Source organism: Ovis canadensis, chromosome 3 (assembly GCF_042477335.2).
Source record: "Ovis canadensis isolate MfBH-ARS-UI-01 breed Bighorn chromosome 3, ARS-UI_OviCan_v2, whole genome shotgun sequence".
NCBI classification, from domain to species: Eukaryota; Metazoa; Chordata; class Mammalia; order Artiodactyla; family Bovidae; genus Ovis; species Ovis canadensis.
The window spans coordinates 37,075,298-37,093,946 of record NC_091247.1 but is presented as its reverse complement, the minus strand read 5'-3'; the positions used below and the strand labels follow the sequence as shown (position 1 = coordinate 37,093,946).

Sequence of the window (18,649 nt, the reverse complement as noted above, 5' to 3'; positions counted from 1 at the left end):
CTACCGTTTGAGCACTTCCTGTCCGGGTCGGGCTGGCAAATCCTGATGGAGAACAGAATTACCAATATTGGCCGTTCTCTACCAGCGACTTATATAACTGGAAAGCTCAAAACCCCTCTTTTTCTGAAAAGCCCCAAGGCCTTATTGATCTTTTAGACACTATCCTGTTTACTCACAATCCTACTTGGGATGATTGTCAGCAGCTGTTACAGGTGCTTTTCACCACAGAGAAATGGGAGCGAATTCTGTCGGAAGCGCGGAAACATGTTCCCGGAGCGGATGGGAGACCGACCATGCAGCCCCACCTAGTGGAGGAAGGGTTCCCGTCTATGCGGCCGAACTGGGACTTTGACCGTGCGGAAGGTAGGGAGCATCTTCGGGTCTTTCGCCAGACTCTAATGGCCGGTCCCCGGGCAGCCGCCAGGAAACCGACAAATTTATCTAAGGTGAATCTGATAAGACAGGAGCCCAGCAGCCTTCTTAGAGAGGTTAATGGAAGCCTTTAGGCAGTATATGCCCATGGACCCCCAGGCTGATGAGTCACACGCAGCAGTTCTGTTAGCTTTCATGAACCAGGCAGCTCCAGATATCAGGAGAAAGTTACAGAAGATAGAAGGGCTGGGGGAACTGTCAATACAGGATCTGGTGAGGGCAGCTGAGACAGTGTTTAATAACAGAGAGACCCCTGAGGAGAGGGAGGAACGGATTAGACGGGAAGAAAGAGAATATGAGGAATGGATTAGATGGGAGGAAAGGGAATATAGGGCTGAAAAAAACTGGAGAAATCAGAAAGAGCTGGCTCAGATCCTTTTTGTGGGGATGAGAAAGGGGCCCGAAGCCCCAAGAACTAAAGACACCCAGTCGGGAGGAAAGGAAAAACCAGCTAGACCTGCCCTAAAGAGAGACCAATGCGCTTACTGCAAAGAGCAGGGACACTGGAAAAATGAGTGCCCCGAGAGAGATCTGAAGAAAAAGACTGTAAGAAAGGAAGAATCTTCCTCCGGGACCCACATCTTATATGCAGGGGAAGATAGTGATTAGGGGGGTCAGGGCCTGGCACCTCTCCCCGAGTCCTGGGTAACTATTAATGTGGAGGGGAAACCGGTCGGCTTCATGGTGGATACGGGAGCCCACTCAGTTCTCAACCAAAAATTTGGGCCGATGTCCCAAAAGACTAGCTTGGTCCAGGGAGCCACCGGGACAAAGAGATATTACTGGACTACTAAACGAAAAGTGGACTTGGGAGCCCAACGGGTGTCCCACTCATTTCTGGTGATCCCAGAATGTCCGGCCCCTGTATTAGGAAGAGACCTATTGGCCAAAGTCAATGCGCAAATTCACTTTGACTCTGGGGAGATATCAGTCACAGACGGGCTTGGACAACCAATTCATGTTTTATCCCTGGCACTGAGAGATGAATACAGACTATATTCACCAAAACCCCCTGCAGTGGTGGATCCTGCTATGCAACAGTGGATTCAGAAATACCCTCTGGCCTGGGCAGAGATAGCGGGAATGGGACTGGCTAAACAAAGACCACCCATTGTTGTTGAATTAAAAGCAAATGCTATTCCTGTGAGAGTGAAACAGTATCCCATGAGCCAGGAGGCCCGGCAAGGAATTATGCCACAATCCAGCGCCTCCTAAAGGCAGGAATTCTCAAAAAGTGCCGGTCCCCATGGCATACTCCCCTGTTGCCTGTGAAAAAGCCCGGGGGAGCAGACTTTGGACCAGTCCAAGATCTTCGTGCAGTCAACAAATGGGTGAGTGACATTCATCCCACTGTCCCTAACCCATACACCCTCCTGAGCAGCTTGCCACCAGACTATGTCTGGTATACAATTTTAGGCTTGAAAGATGCCTTTTTCAGCTTGCCTTTGGCACCCCAGAGCCAGGAAATCTTAGCATTTGAATGGGCTGACGAGGACAGCCAAACTGTGGGGCAGCTGACCTGGACTCGCCTCCCACAGGGGTTCAAAAACTCACCAACGTTGTTCAGTGAGGCTCTAGGCGAAGATCTCTGTGAGTATCGAACCAGCCACCCCGAAGTCGTTCTGTTGCAGTATGTAGATGACCTAATGCTGGCCGCTATGACTAAGGAGGTATGCCTAAAGGCCACAGGCGATCTCCTCCAGACTTTGGGGACATTGGGGTACTGGGCAAGTGCGAAGAAGGCCCAAATTGCTAGATAGGAAGTCATTTATTTGGGATATAAAATAAAACAGGGACAAAGATGGTTGACTCAGGCTATGAAAGAGACTATTCTACGGATCCCCGAGCCAACAACTCCCCGGCAGGTGAGGGAGTTTTTAGGGATGGTTGGGTACTGCAGGCTATGGATTATGGGGTTTGCTGAAAAGGCCTGACCTCTATATGAAGGAAGCAGAGAAAATAGAGACTGGACTTGGACTGAGCCAATGAGGCAGGCATTTCAGGAACTTCGACAGGCGTTACTGGAAGCCCCAGCCCTTGCTCTTCCGGACCCAGCTAAGCTGTTTCAACTGTTTGTGGATGAAAAGCAGGGAGTAGGGAAGGGAGTCCTGATGCAGCAATGGGGACCGTGGAGATGGCCTGTGGCATATCTCTCTAAACGACTGGATCCAGTAGCTGTGGGATGGCCACCCTGTCTCCATATCATCGCGGCCATTGCTCTCCTTGTCCATGATGCTGACAAGCTGACTTATGGACAGCGTCTCCTGGTCTACACTCCTCACGCCATAGAGGGGGTCCTCAAACAGCCACCGGGTAAGTGGATTTCTATTGCTCGCTTAACCCATTACCAGGCCCTGCTGCTGGATACTCCCCAGATACACTTTAAAACACCTTGTTTTCTGAACCCTGCCACTTTGCTACCCATCCCAGAGGAGGATGGGCCCCTCCATGACTGTGTTGAAGTGTTAGCTGAGGTAACTGCCATACGAAAAGACCTCAGCGACTTGCCATTAGAAAACAGTGAGCTGAAAAAAAAAAAAAAAGGAAACAGTGAGCTGGTATGGTTCACGGACGGGAGCAGTTATATAAAGGATGGACAGAGAAAAGCGGGGGCAGCCATAGTAGATGACACTGGAAGGACCATCTGGGCTGAGGCCTTGCCCCCTGGAACATCAGCCCAAAAAGCAGAACTGATCGCTATGATACAAGCACTAGAGAGGGCAAAAGGAAAAAGAATCACTATTTACACTGACAGCCGATATGCATTCAGCACTGTGCACATTCAAGGCCCCATATATAAAGAGCGGGGCTCTTGACAGCGGAGGGAAAAGAGATTAAAAACGTGCCTGAGATTTGCAGACTCTTGGCAGCGGTCCACTTGCCCCGGGCAGTGTCCACAGTGCATGTCCCGGGACACCAGAAAGGAGAGGGTGCCAGGGCCCGAGGCAACCGTGCTTGCCGATGCAGCAGCCTGTGAGGCAGCTGCTGGAGGCCACGAAGCCCATATACTGACTGTGGGATTGCCACCGCCGGGGATGGGAACACTCCTCCCAAGCCCCATATACTCCCCCTCTGATTTACGCTGGGTGCAAGATAATACCACCCGTCCTGCTGGCAAAAACGAATGGTATCAGGACCAAGATGACAACTTGTTGCTTCCTGCCAACCTGGGCAGGCATCTCTGTACCCATTTACATCAAACTACCCATTTGGGAGAGAAAAAGACTTCGACACTCCTACAAACAGCGCAGCTGCGGTTTCCCCAACAGAAGAAAACCATCCAGGATATAGTCCACACCTGCAAGGCCTGCCAGATGATGAGACCAGGAAAAGGACAGCACACAGGTGTAAGATATCGGGGGGAAAGGCCAGGACATCATTGGGAGATAGATTTCACTGAGGTAAGGCCAGGCAAGTATGGGTACCGTTACCTGTTAGTTTTGGTTGATATGTTTTCTGGGTGGGTAGAAGCTTACCCTACTAAGAAGGAGACAGCGATAGTAGTAGCTAAGAAGCTCCTAGAAGAGATTATACCTAGGTTTGGGCTGCCGGCATCTATCGGCTCTGATAATCGACCTGCATTTGTGAGTAAAATTGTTCAGGGACTGGCCTCAGCCCTGGGGACCAAATGGAAGTTACATTGCGAATACAGTCCCCAGAGCTCAGGACAGGTAGAAAGAATGAATCGGACCCTAAAAGAAACTTTAACAAAACTGGCAATAGAGACTGGTGGGGACTGGGTGACCCTCCTTCCCTTCGCACTTTTTCGGGCACAAAACACCCCCTATAAACTGGGTTTGACTCCCTTTGAAATTGTATGTGGAAGTCCGCCCCCCGTTTGTCCAGCATTTGAGGGAAAAACCAAACCACCTCTCCCGCTATGCGCTTTCCAACAGGAGATGCTAGCCTTGAGTAAGGTGCATAAACATATCTGGTCATTGGTACGGGAAATTCATGAGGGCCAAAATGAAGGAACAATCCCGTCTCATAATATAGGCCCGGGAGATTGGGTTTGGGTTAAAAGACACCAGTCAAGGACCTTAGAACCAAGACGGAAGGACTCTTATGTTGTTCTTCTTACCACCCCTACTGCCCTCAAAGTAGACAGAATTGGACCCTGGGTACATTGCAACCACGTGCGACAGGCCACTCCAGAAGAACAAGGAGAGGGCTCAAAGAGAATGGAAGTCAACACTGCATCCTTCCAATCCCTTAAAATTGAAGCTCGTCCGACAGCAGATCTTGGACGGATCACTCTGACTCTCCTGATGATGGCTGGCCTCCTTGACCCCGGAACTGCCAGCACTGACCCACATCAACCTGTCAAGATCACCTGGAGACTTCAAAATAGGCTGACGTGAGAGGTATTCAATACGACCACCGAGATACATCCTCCGAACACCTGGTGGCCTGACTTATATTTTGACCTCAAGGACTTAGTGGACACCCCTTGGTCAGTGCCTTTGATCCGATTTAGAGGTGGGGGCATGTCCTGGTCATAAAAGTGACGCGGAAGCTTGTGGGGGTATACAACATTATTTCTGTAGGTCATGGAGCTGTGTGACTTCAAATGATGGGGTAAGGAGATGGAAAACTAGCAACTGAGATTTAGTCAACTTCTCCTTCACTCAGCCTATGTCAAGAGATGAATTCTATGAATTCTATGATCAGGAAGATGAGATACCTAAAGATGAGATTGCTCAGGTAAAATTAACGTTTAACCAGAAGTTGGCTATGCAGGAAAAGTCTTGGGTGTCTGGATTATCTTGGGGCTTTCAGCTACAGGCCAATGGGTTCAGTGTAAACCCTGGGGGAATCTTGATTGTGAGTCAGATCATAGAACCTATCCAAACCCAAAGTGTAGGCCCCAAACAGATTGAAAATCCAGGCCCACAAAGGGTGTTTAAGGCAGATCCAACTCAGAGGGCTACAATTCTGAGCCCTACGCCCTCTGTTTCTTGACCAGGAGGCCAGCCTAATATAGCAGAGGCCCTCGACCCCTTGTCCTCCACCTCTAACCTAGAAACGTCGGACCCGTTATGGGATCTAGCTAAAGCAGCCTTTAAAGCGAAACCATTCTAACCCCAGAGCAACTCAATCTTGTTGGCTCTGCTACACTCTTTACCCTCCCTTTTATGAAGCAGTAGGCTTAGATGTTTCTTACAACCTGTCCACCAGCTCAGGTCCACCTCAGTGTCATTGGAGAAAACATAGGGTTGGTCTCACTATGAAAGAAGTTTGGGGAAGAGGACTTTGCTTAGGTAAAGTTCCACTTAAAAAGACTCCCTTGTGTGCCTGAACAGTCAATCTCACAGAACTGGACCAAATAAAGTGGATTGTGCCTGAGGCAGCGGGATGGTGGGTCTGCTCACATACCGGGCTGACTCCGTGTCTATATGCATCGGTCTTTAATCCGAATAGAGAGTTTTGTGTATTAGTGACCGTAATGCCCAAAATCATATATCACCCAGAAGAAGCTATGTATGACTATTGGGCCAAGGAGACTATAGATCAGTTGGGGAAAAACAGAGTTAAGAGAGAGCCTATCACAACCATCACGCTAGCAAACATGTTCAGTCTCGGGATTGCCGGGGCAGGGACAAGAATAACATCCCTGACTATGCAAAATCAGGGATTCACTTCCCTACGAGCGGCAATAGATAAAGACATTACCTGTATAGAACAGTCAATCAGCCACCTTGAAGAATCCCTAACTTCACTGTCAGAAATGGTTTTGCAAAACTGAAGGGGCCTAGACTTGATCTCCCTACACCAAGGCGGATTATGTGCAACTTTAGGAGAAGAATGTTGCTTTTATGCAGACCACACTGGGGTGGAGAGAAAGTCTATGGCAAAAGTGAGAAAAAGATTAGCACAGCAGAAGAGAGAGCAAGAAGCCCAGCAGGGGTGGTTCAAGTCCTGGTTTCATCAATCTCCTTGGCTAACAACACTAATTTCTACCCTACTCGGACCGCTCATTATACTCCTACTCATTCTAACTTTTGGCCCATGTATTTTAAATAAATTAATAACCTTTGTAAAAGAACAAGTCACTACCGTTCAGGTAATGGCACTGAGGCAACAATATCAGGCAGTGTCTCAGAATGGAGAGGAAGATTCCTCTCAAGGATAAAAAGACAGGGGGGAATGTTAGGATCAAACAGACGCCATGACAGGCTTCAGGGGGCCAAGGTAGGCCTAAGTCTCCTTCACAGAGGGGCTGAGTTATTCCCAAGGAGGAGCTGAGATCATCCTCCACCGGTGCCAGGACTCGACCAATCAGTATACTCCCTGTAGCCTGGTTCAAGCTTATCAGGACAAGGACGAAAACCCCCCGAGAGAGCCCGAGCGCGCGAAAATCTAGCCAATTAGTAAATGTTAAGGAACCCTTGCAACCAATCCACCCCTGCCAATTGCCTGTCTTTGTCTTAACCCTATAAATACTGCTGTAATTCAGGGCTCGGGGCCCTTGTTCCACTCCACTGCATTGGATAAAACTTGGGCCCTGGCTCGAGCTAGCAATAAATTCCCTTTTTGCGTTTGCATTGCTGTGGATGTCTTGTTCTCTCAGTTCTGGGGATTGGGACCTTGGGCATAACACCATACTGACCATACTTGCGAAGGCCCAGAAGTGAAGTCAAGGGAAATGCTTGCGGCATATGCTACTTTCTGCCAAAACCCATTTGCTTTACTCTTCAGTGGATTAATTTAAGCTAGGGGTTACCTGGTTTTGCATTTATTAAAATATCCCATTCTTGAATTCCTCCATATTGGAGTGACTTTTGGAGGAATAGACTCCCTATTTTACACCACCAGAGTTTTTGAGTGGGTCTTTTGGCCATTCACAGCACCATACAGAAGCCAGCCCAGTTCATTGACACCTGCAGCATAGGAGTCAGAACCACCATTGGTGCAAGGTTATTTGGGGAAAGGTAAGCCTGGATGGGGTGAGGAACATAAAGCAGCGAGGGGATCAGGGGAGGCCATCTGGGAAGAAGGGCACTCAAATCTGGAGGTTGGGCACTATTCAGAAAAAGAGGTAGAGAAAGCAACTTGAATTTCTTGGTAGTTTCTGCTGATACGCATCTCACACTCTTTGCCACTTGTGGGCAGGTTTTGCATTCCTGCATTAAGAAATCATCCAGTTTGGACGACTACACACCTCAGCCTCCCAGAGCCCTGAGCACTCACCCCAGAACTCAGATATGATTGCCAAGCGTCTGCCCTGTAGCTCATTGTGTTCCTACTTAATCCATCTTCTATTCCTTCTGGGGGGAAGGGAGAGGCAGAGTAACAACGATGGGAGAGAAACATACAGGCTCGCCTGTTTCTTCATCTTTTATTTGTGTATTACAGACAACAATTCCCTGTTTCTCTGTTTGTGGGGCCTCCAGGTAAAACTAATTCTGTATGCTTTATCTCCCTTGCTAGACTGTGGGTGCCTTGAAAGTAGGAACTAGGACTGATTTACTCATATATCTGAAGCCTCACACAGTGCCTGGAACTCGGCTGCTGTACAGAAATGTGTGCTGAATTTAAATGAACAGCAAGGCACCTGAAGAGTTTAAAGGTGGAAGCTTGACATCATTTAGGCTAGTAGCTCTTAAACCTGGATGTGTATTACAATCACTCTTTGAGCTTTAAATATAATTAGGACCCTACTTCCTCCTTAGACCAATTAAACTAGAATCTCTGAGAGCAAGATTTTCACAGTTAAATGACCAGAAAAGAGCTCATCACCTGATGGCATGCTGTAGTGATTCTATGAAACCAAGATCACTTTCTAATGCACAATGAATATCCATTGTATTATGTTTGTTTTACCATATAATGCATTTCCTTAAATTTGAGCCTATGTGCTCTAAATATATAGAACATGAATTTTTATATAAGCAACTAGCAAATACAAAAGGAGAAAGGTAATTTTCACTGGGTATTCAGAGACTTGCCCATTTGCAGAATAGCAAAAGGTTCAGCTTAATATCATTATTGTTGAGCCAAATTTCATTTTTCAAAAGGTGAATAACCCAAAGGATAGAAAGGAGTGAGAGAAAGAAGACCCCAATCTCCCATAAGAGTCTTTGTGTGACCTATGGGAACAGATTCTGGTCCAAAGACACCTTTTTTGGAAATGTGTATATCTGAACACCCTATTTATACAGAGCAGAACTGATAAGAATCTAGCGTGGGTTCTAACTACATTAAAGTGTCTGCTGAGAAGAGCTTGCTTGGTCAGCACTTGCCCATACAACTCCAGCTGCATGAAGATGGCAAGGAGGTTTTTATAGGTCACATAACTTCAGGACTGAAGCAAGGTAAGAGACAGGCAGTACATCAACGTGTTTCTCTGAGCGTGGTCCTGGAACCAACAGTATGGACTTCCCTCATCCAGGTGCTTGTTAGACCTACTGAATCTGAATCTACATCGTAACAAGATTCCTGGATGGTGTGCAAATATATGGAAAGTTAAAAACACTGCCTCTATGGGTGCTCCCCTCAGCCCTCATCTGATGTTTGCTGTTTCAGTTGCTCAGTAATGTCCAAGTCTTTTGCAACCCCATGGACTGCAGCCTGCCAGGCTCCTCTCCATGGGGTTCTCCAGGCAAGAATACTGGAGTGGGTTGCCATGCCCTCCTCCAGGGGATCTTCCAGACCCAGGGACTGAACCCATGCCATGCCTCCTGCAGCTCCTGCATTATAGGAGGACTCTTTACTGCTGAGTCACTGGGGAGCCCCCCTCTATCTGGGGACCAAGTCTATCTGGGAAGCAGGAAAGGGATGTAGAGTTTTGAGCTTTCTTTCTAGCGTTCTGGTCAAGTTGTTTCTCTGAGAGAAAAGCCAGATCATTGTAATCAAGCAGCCAGCGTGCACTGCGGGGGTGAAACATGATGCAGGGTGGGAGGTGGTCAGAGAGTGGGGGGATTTGCCCTCAACTTAAGTCTCCCAGAAATCCCCGTGATCCATACCTGGATGGCTTCCCCATCAGGGTTCCCAGGAGAGATGACAGAGGCAAACCTGATGAATGTTACAGCTGTCTTCAGTGAGCTGCCCTGTGGGCCAAGCCTGATACCAGGTCCTGTGCACGCATTATCCCTGTTGCTCTGAACAGGAACTCTACAAGCAGGCAGTCCCCTGTCATACCGACGAGGAAAGCTGAAGCTCAGAGGGCAGGAGTACCGTCCTTATGTTCAAAGAATTAACACACAGCAGAGCTTGATGAGACCCCGAGGTCTCTGGTCTTCTCCCTACTGTGCCTGCCTCTCTATCCAGTTCTAGTCCCAGCCCTTTAATAATTAGCCCTGTAACCTTAAGCAAGGCCTTCCGTTTCTCTTGGCCTTGGTGTGCTCATTTGTAAAAATGGGGATTAATAGACTTCCCTTGTGTTTTAAAGTGCCTGGCAAACAGCAAATCCCCAGTGGATACTAGTTTTCTTCCTTTCAAAATGAAGGGATGGCTTTAGCACTGAGTCATAAGTCATGGAGGTTTAAGACTGACCACCCACAGGCAGGGCCACTCTCTCAGATGGAAAGGCTCCTCTGGCTGGGTTCCCGCATGAGCCAGCATCTTTGCTCCCCTTCACCACCACACCCAGCTTGATGCTCTGCTTGCTCTTGTCTTCCGCGGTAGCCCTGGGACCTCCAACCAGACAGGCTCACCTTGACCCAGAGGCAGTTCCCTTTACCCTGCTCTCAGTTCTGGCCAAGAGCAAACCTCGGATACAATTGGCCTTGGCATCATTGAATCCTGAGCCCCTGCTGGCACTCCCAGCCTGGAGGGCTGCAATGAGGAGGCTGCTGAGGAGCAGAGCTAGAACGGCTCCTGCGCTCGGCATCTACTCTCCACCCTGCATCCCGTCTCCACCGTCAGAACACATATCAGTCCAGCAATTCAGTACCGAGGGACCCCGAGCCAGAGTCCCCCGGCATCCTGAACAGGGTGCTCTCTGTTGCCTGGGATCGTGCCTTAATTACTCAAGAATCGGAGGTGGGCATCACTGAGCCACTCTTCATTCCTCACCAAGAAGTCTCAGGCAAACCATGTAATTAGGAAGCATTCCTGTCTTGGGGGTTGAAAGCAGGAAGAAACTCCTTCTTGGGATAGTTTTTCTAAATATTTGGGTTATCGTTTCTTTGGGGGATAAATGTTGGTGCTCTTTAACCAATAGTTCCAGGTTCCTGAAGACATATTCTGGGATAGGAACTAAGATGTATATTGATGTTCAAGACATTTCATTATCACTAAAGATAGTGAAAACCTGAAAATAGCATAAATGTTCAACAATAGGGAAAAGGTTAAATAAATTATGCTACAGCTTTATGATGGACACAGATACCCATTAAAAGTGGTGTTTTCTAAGAATTTTATAGAAGAAACATGTTAAGAGGAAAACAAGTGGGATTCAGAACTGTATAAACAAGTTAATTATAGTTATGGAATTAAAAATATAGATGTGTGTGTGTATAGTACATAACAGAAAAACATATAAAAGACAAAATCCTAAATGTTAACAGTACCTTCTGTGGGTTATTTATGGCTTTTTTGGGCTTCCCTGGTGGCTCAAAAAGACTCTGCCTGCAATGCAGGAAATGCTGGTTTGATCCCTGGGTTGGGAAGATCCTCTAGAGAAGGAAATGGCAAACCGCTCCAGTATTCTTGCCAAAAATCCTGTGGACAGAGGAGCCTGGTGGGCTACAGCCCATGGAGTCGCAAAGAGTCGGACAGGGCTGAGCAACTAACACGTTCACTTTCTTATTTGTTTGTTTATCTCCTTCTCCAGTTGACTCCCTGCCTGAGAACTGAGTGGAGAAACACTTAGCTCCTGCCCCCCGGATGGCTTTTCCCTGTTGCACGTTGCCTTCTGTGTCCTTTACCCAAATGCTCATGGGTCAGGGCAGTTTGGTTATGGTATATCCCCTGCTCTGAGGTGTCTGACTCCTGTTGCCCCAGGGGCTCCAAGAAGAGGAGGCTGAGCGAGCTGCTGCTGGCTGCACAAGCGGGGCCTAGTGTCCAGGATTCTCTGTGATCTACATAGAGCCGCAGTTTTCCCTTCATCCATTCCAAGAGCAGCTGCTGAGAATCTTGATGTACAAATCCATCTTGGTGTGGGTTTAAGTGCAGAAAGGCCTAGGTTTCTGCAGACCAAGAGTCTGAATTCTATACCTGCTGTGCTTAGAGCCATGGCAGCGAGGTGGGTGCCCTGTGCCCAAACTATGAGCGGCTTTTCTCAGAGTGCCAGCAAGTGAACGGCTCCATTCTACCCCCTCACCCCACCATTTACAAACATTTATTGAATGTAAGGGCTGGAAGTGACCTTAGAAAAACAGTAACTCTCCATCTCACAGACATGGAAATAGACCTAGAGAGGTGCGGTGACCTGCCTAAAGCCAGGTGGGTGGGAATTTGTCATTTTAGCCAGCTGCCAACTGAATACTTCCCTAAGAGGGGAATTCCTGCTATAGCTTGGAAGCAGGGACTCCCTGCATCTTGGAAAATGGAAACTTCAGGAGGCCAGATAATCCCTATCTCAGCCCTGGCAGGTGGGGGATGGGCTGATCATCACCCATGGAGATTACTCCAGTGTTGCTGCCTTGTGGCTGAGAGGAGTGAGATGAGGCTGGACCAGGCGGCAGCAGCACAGCCCCCGGGCCACGGGGCCCACCGAGTTAGTGGTGAGGGTCCATCAGGGATAGTGTCCTGAGCAGGCTGTTCCTGGGGCAGGTGTCACTTGCACCTCGCTCACCTGGGCCAGATTCTCTAGCTCCCCATTGGTTCTCTGAGCTGCCTTCTTCCTGCTGTAGAAGTCTCTTAACTCTGCTGTAACAAATCACCTTAGTGACTTAAAACAACATGAACTTGCTAAAATTCTGGAGGTCAGAAGTCTGAAACAGGTCTATGTGTATGTATGTGTGTTCAGTTATGTCCGACTCTTTGCAACCGCATGGACTGTAGCCCACCGGGTTTCTCTATCCATGGGATTTCCCAGGCAAGAATACTGGAGTGGGTTGCCATTTCCTACTCCAGGGGAATCTTCCTGACGCAGGGGTTGAACCTGTGACTCCTGAGTCTCCTGCATTGCAGGCCGATTCTTTACCTCTTGAGCCAACAGATCCATTGGGAATAAAATCAAGGTGTTGGCAAGCCTGGTTCCTTCTGCATTAGGCTTTTTTTTCTTTTTACTTTTTGGCCACCTTGCATGGCATGTGGGATCTGTTTCTCTACCAGGCCTTGAACCCTCTCCCCTTCTTTGGAAGCGTAGAGTCTTAACTGCTGGACCAAAAGCAGGGAACTCCCGGGCTGGTTCCTTCTGAGGCTCTCAGGGAAAATCCATTTCCCTGCCTTTTCCTGCTTCTGGATGATGCCTTTTCCTGCATACCTTGATTCATGTCCTCTCTCTGTCCATCTTCAAAGCCAGCAGACGAGTATCCTCAAATCTCTCTCTGACTTCCCCTTCCAATGTCACATCGCTTCCTCTGACTCTGACTTTCCTGCTTCTCTCCTGTAAGGACTCTTGTGATTGCATCAGGCGTACCCAAATAATTAAGGGGTACGCTCCCAACTCAAGATCCTTGATTTACTCACATCTGGAAAGTTCCTTCTACCAGGTAAGACAACATATTGACAAGACCAAGAGATTAGGACATGAACATCTCTGAGTACCATTATTCTGCTGACCATACTCTCCAATAATTCTCACTCAGTTACAGAAAACCAAGAACAGTTTCAATGGTTTACAACCAAAACCTCTGATTGACAGTCACAAAACTTGCAAGTGTTTTAGCTTGGTAGAGCTGGAATATGCTTTCTTTGAAGAAAGCAGGACCTACAGAGATTCAGCTCAACAGTAAAGAGAGTCTTTCCCATCCAATATCTTGCAGACCTGTTTGCTCCCAAAATCTTGAGTCATTCCAGCTGGAAAGGGAATTTTCTTGCCCAGTGTATAACCACAGAGCAGGCATGAGATCAGGGTTTCTGGTAAAGAAGCATCCTCAGGGATCTTCCCTGGTGGTCTGGTGGTTAAGAATCTGCCATTCAACACAGAAGATGCAGGTTTGATCCGTGGTTGAGGAACAAAGATCCCACATGCCAAGGAGCAACTAAGCTGTAATTAGAGAGCCTGCATGCTGCAACTAAGACCCGAAGCACCTAAATAAATTCGTATTTTAAAAAGAAAGAGAAAAAGAAACACCTTCAGATTCTATGACCCCACTTCCAGGAAACTATCCCGAGGAATGAGAGAATAGGGGTGCATGGTTACACTCCGCCGTTGAAGTCATTGGGGTCCAAGGCAATGGAGGCTGCAGAAGGCAGGATTTCTCTACCAAATCCAGGCAGGCAGTTACAAATGCAGATTCCAGGGCCCACCCCAGACCTATTGAGTCAGACTCTCTCGTGTGTGAGGTTGGAAATCTGAATTTTATACTCTGCCCAAATGTCTCCTCTACACCCTAAAGTTTAAGAAGCCTAACAGAGAAGAGTTGGCCTGCCTTTCCCCTCACTACTTGTTCAGATCTGTTCTGTATCTCTGACATCAATGCCCTTTGGAGGACATGCTTATCTCTTGCTTTTTCCCATCACCTGGGCTCCTTCCCCTGGAATGATTGACATCATTGGGTCAATGGGTTGACATCTGAAGGTTGGACTTCCAGGCAAGTTGCCTGCCTTCCAGAGATTCTGGGCAGGCCACCCATGCCAGCTCTGATGGAGGACAGCTGGTGGCAGCTGCACCCTGAGATGTTCTGGGGCAGGAGGGGAGTATGTGTCTGACCATGACCCTCCCCATACCTGAAATCAAGTCCTCAGGGGTGTTCCTCCAATGAGACCCCCTGGGCAGAAGATGGCAGTGGTTGCCAGACAGGAGTGGGGAGGGGCAGGCAGGCAAGGCCTGGGGCCCCAGGGGCCAGAAAAGAGCATTCTTAGGAGGCAGCAAGGGGAAGGACCATGAATGAAATCAGGATCCACTGTCCCATCACACTTCACTCAAAAATGCAAATGCAGAGAGAGAATTATTAAGAATTTCATGACAGCAACTGTAGAGCACTAAAGCAAGGGTGGGGAAGCCTCCTTGTAAGTGTGGAACCCTGTGTGGCTGCACAGGCCACACGTCCATTACGCTGGCCCTGCGCAGGGGGCCTTGCCTGTAGCCCTCACTTCCGTCCTAGAGCGCTCCATCCCAACTATTCACTAACGACAGTCAATGCCCAGTGAAGAGGGAATGGAAGACGTGAAGCGGGGAATCAGTGCCGACGCTCACAGAGGAGGCAAAGCCGAGGGAAGCCAGTGCAGACGCGGGAGAGGGAGGCAGAGACAAGACTGCATGTGGCAGCCACCGGGCTGGAAAGAGGTGTATTTTTTTACTGAGTAGCTTTCACACAGGCTAAATGATGTCCTGTTGTTGTTAACAAAAAGCTCTATTTTTATTTTCTGTCCCAGCAGACTGTCATTTGACATTCAAAACTACATCAGCACCATAAAAATTAATCTGTGGATGCTTGTTAGTAAACAGTTTGGGGGAGCTGTAAAAATATTTTCCACTGGTGAACGTTTTTTTGTAATCTTAGTCTAAATAAGGTTATTTGCAAGAATACATTTGTGATGTTCTCCTGGTTTTAAATGTCAAATTAAAAAATAGTTCTCTTTTTTTAAGCTGCCTATATTTACAAAGCACTGTTTTCCTTGTGTTGTTTACAAATGTCTCGTTATGTGATTCTTGTGTCAGCGCTGTGAGTTAAGGGTCAGGGCACTAACGGCTCCGAGTGCCTGCTGTCCTGTGGATGCTTATCCTAAAAAGTGCACTCCAGCTTGGCTTGAGGGTCAAGTTTTGGGACTTAACCCATCTGCCCTTGGTGTCTTAATCTGTGAAATGGGAACAGCTTAATCTCACACACGCCATCATTGGGCACTACGCTAGATGGCTGTGTGTTGGAACCATGGCATGATGGCTGTTCAAATGGCAGCTCTCCATTAAGTTCTTTAAATTCTCCCCTAAATCCTATGCAGGAGGTATGATTATCTCTGAGTGCAAGGAGAGGAAGAGACCTGGGGAGCAGAACATCAAGAGCTGCCCCACTCAGAGCCTGAGTTGTCTCCACTACTCCACACCCTCAGTAACCCTGGCAGGTGCTAATGTCCCCACTTCAGACATGGGAACTGAGCTGCAGAGAGTGTAAGTGATAGGCTCAGGGGTCCTTTCACTTACACATACAGGGAAAGGGGTCATCTCTAGACTAAGAAATGCATGTGAAGCAGACACTGAGAACAGACTTGTGGTTGTCAAAGGGGAGAAGGAAGAGGGTTAGAGGGAGTTTAGGGTTAGCAGATACAAACTATTTTATATAGAATGGATAAACAAGGTCCTATTGTAGAGCACAGAGAACTATATTTACTATCCTGTCATAAATCACAATGGAAAAGAATATGAAAAAGAATGGTATACATATATATTTTTATATATATGCTATATATACACACACACATATGTATTCACTATATAAATAACTGAATTAGTTTGCTGTACAATAGAAATTAACACAACATTGTAGATCAACTAAAAGAAAGTAGCAAGACACACACACACACAAATGCATGTGAAATGCTTGGCACAGCTCCAAAATGATGAGGAGGAGGCAGGAAAGGTGGGGGGCGGGGAGTAGGCAACACGCCTCTGCCACAGCTGCTTCCCTCCCTCTGGCTTTACCACCTTTAAGACACGGGGTATCTTTGGTGGGGATGGAAACTGTGACATTTCCCCTCCCTCAACTCTGGGTCATGCTTTATCATCCAGTCCCACGGCCACAGCCCTGGAATGACTGACCCCCTAACCCCCAGCAGGATGTTCTGCCACCATCCAGGCACTTTCACTTCAGGGTGAAGGTCACACACAGCTCTGCTAAAAATATCGTGCTCCTATTTCAGTGGGTGTGCGCCTGCTAAAGAGCGCGCCCTGCTGGCCCCTCATCAAACAACACACAGACAAAGCACATTTCCTGTTCTTTCTTTCTTAAAATACTTATTTGACTGTGCCAGCAAGTGAGATCTTTAATTGAGGCAGGCTAACTCTTTGATATGGCATGTGGGATCTAGTTCCCTGACCAGGCATCAAACCCCAGCCCCCTGCATTGGGAGCATGGAGTCTTAGCCACTGGACAACCAGGAAAATCCCTCACCTTTGTGTTTTCAAGCTAACAAGTGAGGAAGGCAGCCAGCATGTTTCTTTTCCTATACCTGGACTCAGTGTTATCCCACCCACTGGCCACTGCTAACAGGAAACACTTTAGTGACTAGAGACAGAACTTGGAGAGGCATTTTTCAATTTGTCAAGAGATGAGCACTGGCTTCTCCCTCTCTCTCTCTTTTTTTCAAATAGACTATATGTTTTAGCGCAGTTTTAGGTTCACGGCAAAATTGAGCGAAAAGTACAGTGAGTTCCCATATCCCCTATGGCCCCCATATGCTCAGAATTCCCCCACATCAGCCTACCTGCCCCCACCCCCAGTGTAATATATTTGTTACAATCAATGAACCTACATCGACACCTTATGTTCACTCAGAGTCCATAGTTTGCATTAGGGATCACTCTTGGTTCTGTATACTCTGTAGGTTTGGAAAAATGTATAATGACATGAAACCATCATTATGATATCACACAGCATTTTCACTGCCCTAAAAGTCCTTTATACTCAGATTATTCAGCCTTCCCTCCCCTCTAACCCCTGGCAACCACTGATCTTTTTACTGTCTCCATCATTTTGCCTTTTCCAGAATGTCATACAGTATGTAGCCTTTCCAGATTGACTTCTTTTACTCAGTAATGGTAGTAGGTTTCCTTTATGTCTTCTCCCTCTACTTATAAGGATACCAATCACTTTGGACTTAGTGAAAGGGGCTTCTCCACTGGCTCAGAGGTTAAAGTGTCTGCCTGGAATGCGGGAGACCCGGGTTCGATCCCTGGGTCGGGAAGATCCCCTGGAGAAGGAAATGGCAACCCACTCCAGTACTCTTGCCTGGAGAATCCCATGGAGGGAGGAGCCTAGGATACCAATCACTTTGGACTTAGGGACCACCCTAATCCTGTATCACCTCATTTTAACTTGATTACATCTGCAAAGATTCTGTTTCCCAATAAGGTCACATTCATAGATTTCAGAGGTTAAGACTGGAACATACCTTTTGAGGGGACAGAATGCAACCTATTGCACCGTGTTGTCCCCATTGTATCAGCTGCCTCATCTGAAACATGACTAAAATGTCAAGTGCTTCACTCGGGTGTTATTTGTTCTCAGTTCTGCTTGAAGATTTCACACTATGGCAGAAAGAAGAGTGTTATAGGCGTACTGTAATTTATTCAGCCATACCCTGGCAAATGGGCTGTATTTGATTTATTGATCACTTGTTCTTGAGGAAAAGTAGCTGAGAATTCTCTGACCTTACTGACAAATTATGCTGCCCTCATTTCCCACCCTCCCCCGTCTCTGCCCCTCAGCTGTCCACACGAACCTGCTGGTACTTGGAGTTCTCACTTCTCCTATTGAATTGGAATCCACGTGGTTCTCAATATGTCATCTTAACGGGATCCAAGGCTTTTAAACATGGAATCCAGACTTTCTGGTTTGTTTCCAGAGGAGATGACTTTTTACTTAATGACATCAACCCCACTTATCCTGTCTGAAATCTAATCAATACATCAGACAACGGAAGAAAATGCTGTTCCATGAATGAAATAGAACCAATTTTCCACAGTGAGAAGTGTCTCCTCTTGATCAGGAGCCCTGAAATGTGTGAGGGCCAATCTCCAGGGGCCTTAATGAGCTGAGGAAGGAGGTGAAGGAGGTGGTCCTTGCCGGGAGGGGCAGGAGAGCCTGACCTGGGAGCTGGCCCTCCCTCCGAGCTGATGTCACTCTGCCTGGGGATGGTCCCTGCCAGTGCCCCAAGTCTTTAGCTGCATTAAGAGAGCAGCTTCTCAGTTGACTGTTGAAACTTTTTTTTTTTTTTAATATCCAACAAATTAGAGCCGGTTTTTCTTCTGTTTGCAAGGAAAGTAGTCTAGAGAAAGGGTTGCAGACTACAAAAGCATCATCTGTTTTTGTAAATAGTTTTTTGGGGGGAGAACACAGGTACATCCATTGTTTACTTCTTTTTATTTATTTATTTATGGCGGTGCTGGGTCTTCGTAGCTTCACACAGGCAAGCTGGGGCAAGCGGTGGCTCCTCTTCATCGCAG

The 18,649-nt window shown here is 47.5% G+C and overlaps 1 long non-coding RNA gene across 1 annotated transcript in view; it reads right to left on the bottom strand.

Annotated features, from left to right (window-relative positions):
- Positions 1-17,731, bottom strand: part of LOC138435526 (uncharacterized) — a 28,986-nt gene extending 11,255 nt beyond the window's left edge. The window contains exon 1 of the long non-coding RNA XR_011255127.1: positions 17,596-17,731. This is a non-coding gene — a long non-coding RNA (uncharacterized lncRNA). The remainder of the gene's footprint in view (positions 1-17,595) is intronic.
- Between the last annotated feature and the right edge of the window lie 918 nt (positions 17,732-18,649).